Below are 12,354 nucleotides of genomic sequence, written 5' to 3'. Positions count from 1 at the left end.
GAGATCTGTAGCCTGGTAGTCAACATGAAGTAATTTTTGCATTCTTTTTAAATTTTATTTAGAGATATATTAATTCAATTGCTAACAGCTGGAGTCTATATGGTAGATTTTTAAGGTAAACTTCTGGTGCCATACCAACACAGAATACAGGCCTGACAAAGAAGCCATTCTATTCTAATTACGATTTTTATCATGTTTTACATTTTGGCTATTTCTTCCAATTTTTCTAGATAGTAATTATTGGAATGAGTGACTCCAACATCGAACCTTAAAGGGGGCTCAGGTGCCTGAATTTATATATGCACTCAAGTTACTTACTGATTTGCCACCTTAGTTGAACCCACTCCCTTACTTTTTCTTTTACTCTTTGTGAACCACATTGGCTATTCACTGTCTTTCGGACAAAATATTTGATTTGTCAGAATTTTTAGGAAAAACAGAAGTATGTTGATAAAGATTTTCAAATCTTTCTATTTGTTACATTTTCAGTTAAAAAATAACATGACTGAATACCAGAGTAAGTTAAAATTTTGTATTGGAGTTGCTTATATCTGAAGTACCTGAAAATAACTAGTTTATTATGTACAAAATTTGAAATTCCAAAATATATTAAAATGTTAACTCAAAGGTCAAAAGCCTCTGCCAGTGAAAGAAGGAAATTAGAAGGGAATTTGGACAAATCAGGTTTGGTCTGTAATGGTGTGATGTGGCTGACACTGATGTGGTTTCCTTTGGTTACTCATCCTGCATTTCCCCAGCTTGTCATTGGATCAGCTTCCATCAAAATCCTAAGCAACACTCAACCTTAAACCTTGAACGTCTATAACATGATCTTGTAGCATTTCTGTCATTTGATTAAGCAGCAAATACAGAAGTCCGTAGCACAGGTCTGACTTCACTGAGTACCTGGTGAAGGTTGCAAGGTCTTTCCTACACATCCAGCAACCATCTTGGAGCTTAGAAACAGTCTGCAGGTTTATTATGAAAGCAAAGAGTTAACGACACTGCAGTGATGATAACTGTGTTAAAAGGTGGTGGTGGTGGGTGTGTGTTACTGTGCTGTACTCTATACATTTATGAGCTCTTTTTATAGTACCATTCCCAGCAGCATTCCCAGGAGCGGTCCAGGTCCAATCAGGACTGGCATGCCATTGTGCGAGGTGTTGTTCTAATTCATGTGTAAATGTGGAGTGGTTGCTGCCCTGAGGATATTACAGTGAAATTACAAACAGGATGAAAAAATAGGAGGAGGTGTGGAGAAGGAGGGCAGCTGCAGTGAGGTGCACTTGTGTGGCCAGGGTTGTGATACCAAGTGATGGGCATTTAATTTATTAGAAGTCAGCTGCCTGCAAAACAATTAGCTTCCTTGTCTTTTGTTTGTGCCTTATTTATTTAAGCAGAAATGTAGAAAGTGCAAAATAAATCATTCCCAAGATCCTTCTATCCTCCTGCTCTATCTCTGGCAATGACCAACCCCAGGCGCCTCAAGGAAAGTTGTAAGAGCCTCACAATGGGCAGACATAGGATAATCTTCTCTCTACACGTTCTCATCCTAATCTTTCATTATTAGGGATTAATTTAAGCTTTGAAGCATGAGATTTTTTTAAAAAAAATTATATTTGTTGTTCCCCCTCCTCCACTGTCAGCCTTGTTTAAAATATGAAATATCCTTCCAAGCCCATCATCTGAGCTGTTCTTGGGGTAATCCTACCTTCTTCTTGGTGTGCTGACCAAATCTTCAGCTTGGGAACGGCCATGGTGGTTTTCCTTCCTCTGATGCCAGAAGGCACTGGTAGATCCTTTTCCCCAGGGAGGTGGGAGAAGGCAGAAGCATGTTGAGCAGTTATGGCCTGGGTGTTCCCATGTCACTGCATGTCCAAGCTGTGATGCTGCAGCTGGATCTCTCCCCTTTCTTTTAATATTTTAGTGGCTAATTTGCAGTAGAGCAGAATAGGAAATAACCATAAATAAATCTGGGAACCTTTGTATTAATTTCTTTTGCTAGCTGTGTACATATGAGCAGCTTGCCATTTGCATATGTGTATCTTGTCATAACAATTTTGGGAAGTGATTTGCTAATAATCAAGTTCTCAGAACAGCTCTAAATCAGTAATTGATGTAGGTCTGGATAAAGCAAGCCTTCCGCCTGCCTATTTTGTGGAGCATTTTTGGCAAGTTTCAAGCTAGTGTGAAAACTAGCCATCAGAATAAAATTTAGGACAGCTGGGATGCTTTGCAGTGAAGACTTTTGGCTCCACAGTTCAAATAATCACAATAGCAGCTCAATTTAGCCTTTGGCTGGGTAGGTTTGGCAGGGCACAATGAAAAATAATTATTTCATGGCCTGCTTATTTGTCCCTTAACAAATAAACTCTCTGACCTATGCAGGCTTATGTAAATATGCTACCGTATGTGGGGTTGTAGAACACTGTCGTGTTCCCATTTGGAAATATGTTTTATTTTGCCCTCATGTTACAAACTTTTTTTAGAGTTCTGCTTTGGAAGCAAAGAAAGGGATAGGATGTATCAGATACTGAAGCCCAGACAGCTAGGCAGAGAGTCTAAAAAGCCATCTAACAGTCTTTTTTTTCTGAAAACACATCCATTAGTATGCAGTGTTTTCACTGCTGTAATAATAAGAGCAATCATGATACGAGCAAGTCCGTCTCTTTGCAGCCTTCCCACGCGGGATGGAGAATGACAGCTCCTAAAGCATTTGGATATTTGCCTGAATGTATGCTTAGCTAACGGCGGTTCAACTTGCTCTCCATCTTATGGCTTCCTGGATATCCTTCTCAATTGTTTAAGTGACAGCTTAAAATGTGAGACTTGGAGGGGGGGGGAGATAAAAGCTTAGCAAAAGGCTTTTTGTGTGTGTATTTAAGGGGAAGTTTTATTACACTTGATGATGGAGAGATGTGCCACGCTATTGTCTGTTCCTATGATTTTAGTATCTGCACTTTCTGTCGTAGTGGCAGCAGCCAATCCATAACGTTGTCTTTCTGCTTCCCCTTCTGGAGGGGGGAAAATACACAGAAGAATACATATTTTGTCTTCTGACTCCACCATTTTGGTTCTGCAACAGTAAAAGAAAGCCTTTTTTTCCAGTGATCCGAAAGATCTCTCTAGAACGTCTGCCTTTACACGTTCATGCACATACGCACGCACACATGCACAGGCTCTCGCTGAGGTGGCTATGATCTGTTTTTAATAGTGGCACTTCTTCTCAAAGTGTCATTTAAAAAAACATCAGCAGTCATGTCATGCATCGGGATGAATTTCTAAATGTAAATGAGATTCTCTCAGTAATTTATTTACATTTGTTTTCAGCACAACAAATGAGACATCACGTAGCTTCATAATTTCCCATGACCGAGTCACCAGCATGAGGTGTGTAATTTACCCTGATTTAAGATGCTTATCTAGAGGTTCTTGCAACACTACCTGGTGGGCTTTTTTGTACTACTTTTTGCTGGCTTTTAACCCAAATACTTCATCTCCTTCTCTGTTTTTCAGTTAAAATGAAGTATAAATGTATCTGCTTCTTGAGGCCTTTTTTTCAGGAGAACTGAGAGGGATGCCTTGGTTGCCTTTTTTTGCACATTATTTTCCCTGTTGTTTCCTTCTCATTTGGTAAAAATCCTAGAGGATTTCCAGAATGTACCTTGATTTACAGTCTGATGATGCAGGAAAAACGGTGCAGGTCGCAGACATTTCTGATGGAAAAATGTTTGTCCAGACATGAAACATGAATGGGAAGCATCCTGCGTTTTTTGTTTGTTCTTCCCTCTTCTCAGCTGAAATGCTAAATCTTAGGCCTGTTGTTGGCTCTGCAACTTACTTTGAGTTTCTGATCTGCCTGTATCTGAAACGATACTTTGATTGAGAGGGGATGTGAATGCCAGTTTTCAAATAATGTGGACACAGTAATGTACTACAAAACTCATTTAGTTTAAACCTGTAGTTGGACCATTTAGATGTCTAACTACTTGCTTGAGTATTTCAGGTAGGTAGATGATTAAAGGTGCAATGTACCATGCATACAATTTTGTACCTCTTATCTTGCAGACTTGGTTAAGGCTTGACTGAAAAATCAGGGCAATGGCTTTTGTTATTTTGCAGGCTAACAGGACAGGAGAACTGAGATACTTTGGTGAAAGTTACCGGTAAGTCCAGAATTGGTATAAAATATTATGCTATATATTTGTATATATTACGCTATATATACTGCCATGGCAGTAATTTGGGATGTTATTGTGCAAAATTATTGTACATCTTCTTGGAGATCTGCAGTATTAACCCTGTGTAGGTGATCTTTTCCTTGCTGAGAGGAAGCATGACATTTCTTTGTGTTAATTCCCAAAGCAAAAACCAGGGTCTTCCTTTAAACTGAATAAGCTTATTCTAAAAAATAATAGATTTGGACTGTTTTTAATGTGCATTGTACATACTAGGTCCCAGTTGATTTAATTTTGGCCTGCTGGCCATTTCCTTAACGTTGCATGGGTCTAGCACCAAATTATACTGATGGCCTGTCTATCACCAAATTATTTACAGAACTGCAGTTAAATTATAAAAATCTTCCAGACAAGCAGTGCTCTGGGCAAATTATTTCATCAAAGTTATTTTCCATGGTATACTTAAGGCAAAGCTTACAGGAGCAACATGAGTCTTTCTTTTTTGCGATGTGATTATGCATACATGGTAACGGCCCCCTTTTTAGAAACAGCTTCTTACCTGGGAAATCAGAAGGAAACCATAATATGAAAATTAGTGATCTCTGCTTTCCTCAATTTGAAGCAAAAGTTTTATGCCATGGAAACACAGGACTAGGGCCAGCAGTAGGATGGCCATTTCTGCACACTGTCAACTCCTTCAAGGTCTTGGGAAATTTTTTTTCTGTAGACTTTTAACTGCTAATTTCTCTGAATTTGTAAAACCAGGTACTGCAGAAGCAGGTCAGCTGGCTTTACTAGTTCTTCATCAAATCCAGGCCCAGTGGTCACTGTTCACTTTCCCAGGGAAGAATATTTGTGTATCTGAAGGCAGTATAGACATTTACTGTGTTACCCCAACTAGCAAGATTTGACCTGCTGTATGATTTTGAAACATACAAAGAGAATATAAATCCTAAAAGAAACCTTAACTTCCTATTGTAATTGGCATCCTTTCAGACTCTGTTCCAGATTTTAGAAATATAGTCAGGGTAGAACATCTATATTTGGGTTTATATGTAATGGTCATACCTACCGGTTCATTGGAAAAATGTTGGCATACATCACTATTTAAGGACTGTGGATGCAGTGTTTATGTTTAGCTCAGTGGTTTTTATCACTACATATTTTTTTAAGTATTCCATTTTACCATGTTTGCACTGTGAGACAAGAATGCCTTCCCAACCTCTGCATAGTTGCGTGCTTCTTGTTTAATGAATATAGAAATTCAGGTTTTAAACTGACTCCCATGCATAAATTCTTCTGGGAAAACAGGTGCTGAAAATCTGTGTTTTCCAGACCTCTCTCTTCCTGTGTATTTAGGGTAAAACTCAGACGTAGATGGCAGACTGGAATGGGACCTCTATGGGCCCAGATATGGAAAACCTTACATATGTGAGGAAGGATAGCAGACTTGGGAATGCACAAGAGCTAAAGGTTTTTGCAAACTGAACATCCCAATTTAACTTGATTTCTCTCTGGTGTTGGGTGGTGGTTGTGGTGGTTGGTGTGGTGGTGGTGGTGGTGGCGGTGATGTGGGGCTAGACCTGGGGAACCCCCTTGGTGCCTCACCTGGGGAGGACTCAATCCAGGCACCCTAGAGGTGGCACTGAACAGCTGGGGTTTCACTCTGCTGTTTGGGGATTATTTTTTTTTGATTGGCAGGATGAATATACATAAAAGCTGGATCTCCTTTACTTTTGATCCTCAGCAGATGCAAGTCTGATTAAGAGCCCCTGTAATTTAGAAATGCTCTTAAAGACAGGAAGATACTTAAAGCTGGCTTTGTCAACAAAATGGAGGAGCTGTGCTCTCGGGGCCCATTAACAGCAGTGCCAAGATGGTCACTGCTGCACAAATACTGGGAATTAAGTTCTAAAAAACCCTAGAAGCTCCAAATTGTATATCTCACCAGTTCTTTACTCCCCCAGTTGTAATCCATATCTCACTTATTGCTAGAGTCAACAGTCTAATGGTAACAAAACATACAACCTTTCATCATCTATTGATTTTCAGTCTTTAAAAACTGACAATAAGCTATTTTTTGTCCAATTTCTCGATAAATAGGAGCATTTATTGGTTTTTCAGTTTTGCTGTATTACATTAGAATATATTTTACTGCATAGAGTGGGTAATGTAGCATCAGGAGATATGTTTACGTTCAGCAAGTAACTTTTGAAACTGCATAGCTCAACTGAGATATGTAAACAAATTTGTAATACTGGTTTAATTTAGATTACAATGCAGAATACTCAGGCTGGAGCTCATTTTTCTATTTATTCCATTATGATCCTCTAACTAATGGAGGAGAATTGCCACTAGAAATAATTGCAGTAGAACGTCAGTAAAGGTAAACATCTACTTTCTTGTCTATCTGAGGAAGAGGGAGGAATTTTTGAGGTTAAGTAAGCATCCTGATATTGAAGCTTATTTCCTAGAAATCCACCACCGACAGTGTTTTATACATTGGGCAAGTCATAAATTCTTTCTGTGTGATACTGTGTCAAATGATGTAGCACGAACATCATCTTTCTCAGTGACCTCAGTTACCTTCTCTCCTTTTGGAAAAGGAGACAGATTGGTATATGATTTAGCGGTGGTAGAAACCGGAATGTAGATCCTGAGTTGCCTCCCCACTGCCACCTAGCTTCATGGTGGAAGGTCACCTGGTAGGTTTTTTTCCTTTCCAGAACCTTTCAGGTGGATATTAACAGTTGCCTCTTGCTTACTCTTGTGGTGATAAATGCCAATTTGATGATATTTTACCTCTGCTATAGAAGGAGTTTAACTTTTTTTTTTTTTTTTAATTAAGAAGCAGTTAATTTCTCTTCTGGTGAACTCTTCCCTTTTGGTCCTACAGGACCATAAGGCAAATAAGCTCTTCCATTCTACCACCAGAAAACCTGAGGTGGAGTTGCCTCTGCTGAGGTGGGGATGTACAAAACAACCTCTACTGCAAACCAGCTGTGCTACTGCTCCTCCAGCACTGGCCTTTGCTGACCCAAGTGGTTCATCGGCCTCAAGGCTATCAAAGTGGCAGGCTTCTCAGATGAAAACATTCGCTTAGAGCATGAAACATTTTCCTGTACACTATGAATATAGAGACAGTTCTGGTTTATGTTTCATAACCATTTCACAGTTAGCAAAGAGGGAACCATTTGGTCAAAAGGCTTCATTTTGGGTAAATTGGGTGTGATTCTGTGAGGCATAGACCCTTTCTCATAAGCTGCTGTGGATCTTGCTGTCATCTCTTTTGCACAGGATCTGATGTACAAGGAGTTAATAGGTATCCAGTGACCAAAGCCGTTTATATTTCTCTTTATATATGGAAGTGAAGTGGAGCATATAAAATTGGAAAGCAGAACCAAACCTGAAATTCTCTTACTTTATGACTAGTGTGTGTTATTTTCCCATGATCTTTAATTACATTCTATTCTGAAGGGGGAGAGGGGGAATGCTAATCTGGTGCACCAACTGGGGGAAAAACAAACTGTTTTACAGCGGGAGTCTAGATGACAGCACACAGCAAATGCAAAATCTGACATTCATATGAAAGTGAGCGAAGCAAGACCAATAGAAGAGAGCAAAAATGACTGCAGCAAGAGGAATGCAAGTGCTTTAAGGAAACCATGGTTCCTCTATTGAAATATCGCAGCCGACCTTTAAGGTGGTGGTGATACGATGTAGATTTTGTAAAGCAGCACCAAGAGAGATGGCTGTTATAAAGGGAATGTGTGATTGGATTCAGGTTCATGAGAAGCTAGGTTTAGAAGAGTATTGCCCTTCCCTCTTTGAACGTATAATATAGTGGGATATGTCTCATTGCACTGAATGGAAATTTTCAGGACTGCTATTTGCTGTGCTTGCTAATGAATTTCCAAGGGGTGTTTGAGCCTTGGATATTGACTGGAGAGATGCTTGCGGTCAGTTGGAAGAGATGTGACTGAACATGAAGCTTAGTTCTGTGTACATACAATCCTACTCTCTGTGATTCTGCCTCAAGTTGTATATTCAATATCAGTCTGCAATCATAAATAATTTGTAGGAGTCCAGCTGTGACTTAAGGCTTCTCTACGAACAGCATCCAGGGCACAAAGTCATGTGATACCCTTTTCCTTCTGTCACTGGATAAAATAGCATTTAAAAACCTATTCCTACTCCCAGTCAAAACATTAAAACCAGTGAACTTGGTGGACTCTTTTGCTGGGGTGTAGAATAAATGGTCTCTGCCCTGTTCTTTGGTTCTGATGTCTTCTTCATCCCCTTGGCTGAGAGCTGGGTCACAGCACACTGCTGTGCTCTTCTGCACTACGGGGGCTGAGTTTCTATGCAAAAGTAAATGTCTTTGCTAAACAACTTGACTTAGCAGAACTATGTGCTTACTATTTATTTGAGTAAGGGATGAGCAGATTGTTTAAAAACAGAATTCCCAGGGCATGCTAGTGTCACATTCGAAAGGCAATGGAGAGTCTGACTTAAAGGTGTCCTGTATAAATAAAGGTTTAGAAACAAGTCTTACCTTGACACTTCAGGTTTTTTTGGTTTTTTTCCCCTTCATGTTCATTAGCCTACTATTCAAACCTCAGTGGCAAGTTTTGTCTTGGTAGGATAGCATGTTGCGACTATTTTCTGGGAGAGGGACCCGGGCAAGCTGTGATGTGTGTCAGTTTAACGTCTTTGAGTGGCATGTGAGGGCATCTCACCTGCTCCCACGCAGTGCTAACCAATGAATAATCATGGAGCCAATGGGGCAGTATGTCTTATACCTCTCAGCATCAGCTGTGACTGGCGGGGATCCCTGGGGTGAGATCAAGGATGAAATGAACTCTTGTGTGCTTGGATGTGTTGATTATGAGCAGATCATCACTCAACACCCATGTTGTTATCACATTCTGGGTGGTTTACCTCTACCCCCAGGAACAGTTGTAGCAGTGAGCTTTAATCTGGATTCCTATTTTAAATGTAGCTTTTCTGTGAACCACTGGAAAAAAAAGTTAAATTTTGCTTTGAAAAAGAAAACAAGTGAAAAGTGGAGAATAATCAAGATACTTTTTTTTTTTTCTCTTTAGTGGATGCTAGGAAGGAGCAGGAACATATTGTGAATCCTCTTCTCTTGCTCATTGTTTTTTGATCCAGCCCATTCCACACACAGTGGTTCCAACACCTTCAACCATTTCCTACCAACTCTGTCACTCAGAGGCCAGACTTCACTCTCATACTTTTTAGCACTGCACTGGCTTGGGGCACTCCCTTGGGGCATCCTCTGCACTTGCTACTTCTTACCACTCTCAGCTGAAGAAAGCACACTGCACTTTCTCATCCAAGCCTGATGGCACACTTAAGCCATATAAAGGCCACTTGACATCATTTACATTTTTCATTAGCCTTCTAAAGGAGTTTCTCAAAGGGTACAGTGGCTTTCCTAGCTGTTTGAACTCCTTTGGAAGATTGTAATTTTGGACCACTAGTCTTACCAGTAGCCTATAATTATTATGCAAAACGTTGCACAAACATAACATAACTAATTGCACAATTAAGATTGCTTTCTCCTCATCATCCCATTCATCATATGCCTCATTCACACCTAGAGTCAGCATCTGGCATTAACAAAGGCTGTATTTGTCACATTAATACATTCCTTTGTAGTGAAAATGCCTTTTGTATGTCCCTTTGTTACTGAAGGGTCCTGTTAGCTTATTCAGTAAGCCTGAAAATGGTGTTTAGAAACCGTTGTAGTGGACATCCCTTTTTCAAATGTTTAATAGGAGTGTAATGCAGTGGTACTTCAGGATACAAACAGCAATTCTCAGAGCTCAGAAAAGGGACCTGATACAGATCAACAAAAGACTCCCCCCTATTATTAACAACGCTGAGGTAAGTAATACAGTGTTTTGCTACTTTTAAAAATCTGAGGCAAATAATGCAGGATAGCTTTTCTTCACAGCGGACATTTCAAGGTCATCAGTCCTCTTAGTCTGACGTAAAGCGCATAATCAGTTTATTCTGATAGTCCACATCAGAACTGAGCAAACCAAACCAACCTGGAAGGTGCAGGAGGTAGCAGGGAAAAGTCCAAGAATGTCTGTGAAGCCAAACACAAGACATTGCCTGGTACCCTTACAGACAGACATATGCAGAAGGTTTTGTGCTCTAAGGTACTGAGGGTGTATTTGCCACTCTCTTAAGGACAGGGTGGGAGCGTCTTTGATTGGAAGGCTAGGAGGTCTGCAGCACCGTAATTCTTCTTGGGGAAAAGGAAATGATGTAAGTTTCTACTTCTGGAATCTTTCCCCACTACTCTATAAATTTAAAGAAATAAAACACAAACAGAAAATTGATTTTTGAATGACAGTGAATTATTGTCATTAGAGAAACTGTAGTTTTGTGTCAAGGGGAAAAAAAGCTTGGTGTACTCTGTGCTACAGTGTACTATATGCTACTTTCTGAAGCATTACTTAATGTACCAGTCATTGCTGGGAACATGGAGTCCTTTTAATGCTAGTCAGGTAATATGTCATTCTCTCTGTAGAAACTCTGCAGCAGAGACATGAGTTATATACTGATGTAGTTATCAGAAGATCATGTGGTAGCACTAATGTGAGTCACTACAGTGGAGTTTGCCCCATTTGAAATTTTTACATAATTAAAGTGAGTCATTGTCCAAATTCTGCCAAAGTGCAGATGTATTTAATTTAACATATGCAATTCAGCTTGAATGTGCCTTCCACAGGGTGAACATCTCTTTCTTTGCACACAACTCTGGGTTAACTCTGCTCTGGGAGTCGTTTCCTTTTGCCATTCAGTGTGCAATGCTCCCACTGAAATCCATGGCAGCTTCAGTAAAATTCCTGAAACACCCAGACCCCAAATGGACCTCTCCAATTCATTTTATGTTCTGCAGGTAATTCTTTGAATACACATTTTTAGATCAAAACAAGTGTATTTTTGTTTCTGTGACACTGAAGGATATGGCCTGTATTTCTTGGTGAGATACATTCAGTTGCCTTATGTGGTTTCTGTCTCTGTAGCAAGGCAAAGACCAGAGAGGGGATTAGAAAGGTAAGGAAAGTTTCTTTAAAAGAAAGCAAGCTGGATATGCTTACATAAATATTGGACTTTTGAAATTATCAACTTCAAGATGGTGGATTGCTTAGGAGGGGTTAAACCAGATCATTTCACCCAAGTACAGGACCACTCTCCATGCCCATGCAGCTGGCTGGATCATCAAGGTTTCTGAAGGTTTCACAAATCATTTGGTTTCACAGGGCTGAAGATGACTATCTCCAAGTCATTTGGCTGAAAGAGCAGTCCCTTCCCTTCCCTTCCTTTCCTTTCCCTTCCCTTCCCTTCCCTTCCCTTCCCTTCCATCCCTTCCTTCCTTCCCTTCCCTCCCTTCCCTTCCTTCCTTCCCTTCCCTTCCTTCCCTTCCCTTCCCTTCCCTTCCCTTCCCTTCCCTTCCCTTCCCTTCCCTTCCCTTCCCTTCCTTCCTTCCCTTCCTTCCTTCCCTTCCCTTCCCTTCCCTTCCCTGTCCTTCCTTCCGCTTCCCTTCCCTTCCCTTCCCTTCCCTTCCCTTCCCTTCCCTTCCCTTCCCTTCCCTTCCCTCCTTCCCTCTTTCCCCCTTTGACTCTTCTCTTTTTCTCTCTTTCTTTCTCTTTATTTTTCTCCCTCTCACCCTTTTTTCTCAGTTGCAAATCTAATTGTTTTCCATCTAATGCTGAAACATAACAAAAAGTGGTTAACTGTTGCAATCAGAAGTAGCTTGTAGTTTTTCTGGACAAAGAAGGAAAAAACAGGCATATGTGGAAATGTTGGGAAATTTTCTGATTAATTAATGAGAGAGAGAAAATGACTAAGGTTGGTCTGCTAGTTTCTGAGTCACTGAGTAGATGCTTTTTTTAAAATTTGTCAACATCTCCCTTACTAGGGACATTAAATGATGTTTACTACTATAAATTCTTTCCCAGGAAGGGAAGAGTAGGAGGAGGTTGTAATACAGGAGAAACTTGTATATTTTATTTTAAAAGTCAGTTCTTCTCCTGTAGAAGGACTACAGCCTTATGCAAGAGGGCATCATGTATTCTGTCCATCCAGAGAGTAGCCAACCAAAGGGGTATAGGTTTCAAAACACCCTCCAAGAGTC

The 12,354-nt window shown here is 40.2% G+C and overlaps 1 protein-coding gene across 13 annotated transcripts in view; it reads left to right on the top strand.

Moving 5' to 3' along the window:
* The window catches only part of ESRRG (estrogen related receptor gamma), a 398,323-nt gene that overhangs the window by 57,129 nt on the left and 328,840 nt on the right, over positions 1-12,354 (top strand). Inside the window, exon 2 of one of the 13 annotated variants that reach the window (XM_050315156.1) lies at positions 4,123-4,166. The exons of 11 other annotated variants lie outside the window; for them this stretch is intronic. The gene's annotated coding sequence lies outside the window, so the exon portion shown is untranslated. Of the gene's footprint in view, positions 1-4,122; positions 4,167-10,063; positions 10,089-12,354 lie in introns of those variants that run through there. One more of the 13 variants, XM_050315159.1, reaches the window with a different exon arrangement.

The sequence above is a fragment of the Myiozetetes cayanensis genome, unplaced genomic scaffold (assembly GCF_022539395.1).
Source record: "Myiozetetes cayanensis isolate MyiCay16 unplaced genomic scaffold, myiCay2020 scf2-11, whole genome shotgun sequence".
In the NCBI taxonomy this organism is placed as follows: Eukaryota; Metazoa; Chordata; class Aves; order Passeriformes; family Tyrannidae; genus Myiozetetes; species Myiozetetes cayanensis.
Note: the sequence above shows the minus strand (reverse complement) of the source record. Positions and strands in the feature narration are given on the sequence as shown.